This window comes from Mus pahari, unplaced genomic scaffold (genome assembly GCF_900095145.1).
Source record: "Mus pahari unplaced genomic scaffold, PAHARI_EIJ_v1.1 scaffold_15161_1, whole genome shotgun sequence".
In the NCBI taxonomy this organism is placed as follows: domain Eukaryota; kingdom Metazoa; phylum Chordata; class Mammalia; order Rodentia; family Muridae; genus Mus; species Mus pahari.
This window is the reverse complement of record NW_018393996.1, coordinates 4,563-6,685: the sequence shown is the minus strand read 5'-3', so window position 1 is coordinate 6,685 and position 2,123 is coordinate 4,563. Positions and strand designations below refer to the sequence as shown.

The window sequence follows — 2,123 nt, the reverse complement described above, 5'->3', positions numbered from 1 at the left end:
TAAGTGGATATTAGTCATAAAAACAAGATAAGCATGCTACAAAACACAGACACTAACAAAGAGGGTCCAGAGGGCTGATGTTTGACTCTCACTGAGAAGNGGAAATAGATTAGACATGGGAGTGGAGGGAGGGGGAGGGATGGGAACAGGAATGATGAGGTTGAGGGGAGGATGGAGTGATAGAGTACTNGGAGAGACAGCTAGATAGGGGGCCATTTGTGGGACAAGCTAGAAACCTAGGACAATGGAAAGTCCTGGGAATCGATGAGAGTGACATGAAGTGGAAACTTAAGGGTTCTTTGGGAANTTGACTGGATGGTGTTTTGCTGGGGCAAACATGTGAAGGAACATTTAGCTGAAGTGGACACAGATGAAAGGCTAAGGCAGACTCATGAAGGAACGTATCTCTGAAGCAGACACAGGAGAAAGGATGTTCCGCTAAAGCAAGCGTGTGAAAGGACACATGATGAAGGATTCTTTGCTNACAACACACATGTATTAATCTTTCTTACATTTCGTAGTTGAGCTCCATTTGTCAGGACTCCATAGAAAGAACTGCATCAAAAGACTTCTAGTGGTGNGCTGAAGTTTCTTGCCAGTTCTGTGGACTTGGGCTGATGGTCAGAGTGATGTCAGTTGAGACAGACGCAAGTGCTGAGGCAAGACATGTGGAGGACACATGATGTTTGGAGGGAGTAGAAATAGAACTTGACAGACAGTGACTGAGGCTGAGCTAGTCTTGCTTCTAGAGCTAGCCGTGAAACTCTTGCTGAGAGTGGCATAGCTGAGAACTTCTCCTGGCATCCTTCCAGATCCCTCCTGCCGGCTTGTACCAAGGCTGAGATCTGGCTGTTCTTGCTAAGTCATGTCACCTCTGCGGCTATCACAGCACAACTGACCTGGACAGCTGGTGTATCCGTGAAGTGTCTGTGAGTGGATGGAGCTGCTGCTGTTGACCAGTGAACTGAACTGCTGATTTCCTGACAGCGCAGATGGGATTTGCTCCAAAGAACCATTTCTAAACAAGTCCACTTCTCCTGCATCCTGTCCTTTCCAGTACCTCTTGTGGGAGGTGGGATAAAGGGGAGGCTAAAGCATCTAAGAACCATCATTACAAATAGGCTTTGAAATCAATTAAAGGTACAGTAACCCTAACTAAGACTCCTAGCAATGAGGGACGTGGAGCCTGAACTGGCCATCTCCTGTAACCAGGCAAGACTTCCAATGGACAGATTGGAACACCAACCTAGCAGGGTTTTTAAGGCAGTGTTATTACAGAGAATTTGGTTATTTTCAGAGTCAGAATTAGCTGTCCCTGAATGACATCTCCTCTTTCTTAGAATAACCTGTATTCAAAAATTTAAAAAAAAAATTAGTGTTCAATACAGCAGCACATGTACTAAAACTGGAACAATACAGAGGTGATTAGAATGGCCCCCGAAAGAAAGACATGCAAATTCATGAAGTTTTCCATATATATAAAGAACTAAAACAGAAACAAAACCAAAACCAAAACTGGACATCAAGAAAACAAATAACTCAAATTAAAAATCAGGGACAGATCTAAACAGAGTGTCCCCAAGAGAGGAAGCACAAATGCCTGAGAAACAACTTAAGGACATGTTTGACATCCTAAGCCATTGGGGAAAAGCAAGTCAAATGACTTTGAGATTCTGTCTTACACTCGGCAGCCATCTCTCCAACCCCTGAATACTAGCAGATTCTTATCTGAGAGTTACTCATCCTTTCTTAAAGATGGCTGTGGCCATGCCGCTGAACTCTGGACGAGAAACCAGTGGAACCATTGCATGGGGTTATAGAGCATACTAACAGCCTCTCTTATAAGTGGCCGTCCATTGTGCCTCATTTCTCCGTCTCTGTTTTTTCTTTTTTCTTTTTTTTCTTTTTTTTAATAATCTAGTTGTAAATTATATCACAATTGGCTGGGAGCTTTGCCCTTTTACAGTCAGAGCTTACTTGCCTCTCTGGGAGGTTCCTCTAAGTACTCTATGATGAAAAGCAAGCCCAGATGCCATGGTAGTCAGCAATGGACTCTAGTTTATTGAGCACCATTGAAACTGGCCGGGTCCATAGCCTGCTCTTGCCGCCTGGTCACAGCCCTG

At 44.1% G+C, this 2,123-nt stretch overlaps 1 non-coding gene across 1 annotated transcript; it reads left to right on the top strand.

Annotated features, from left to right (window-relative positions):
• The first annotated feature begins 1,375 nt into the window (after positions 1–1,375).
• On the top strand, positions 1,376–1,480 carry LOC115063383. The gene has a single exon (XR_003843222.1). It is a non-coding gene; the product is annotated as a U6 spliceosomal RNA (small nuclear RNA).
• Positions 1,481–2,123: the final 643 nt, after the last annotated feature.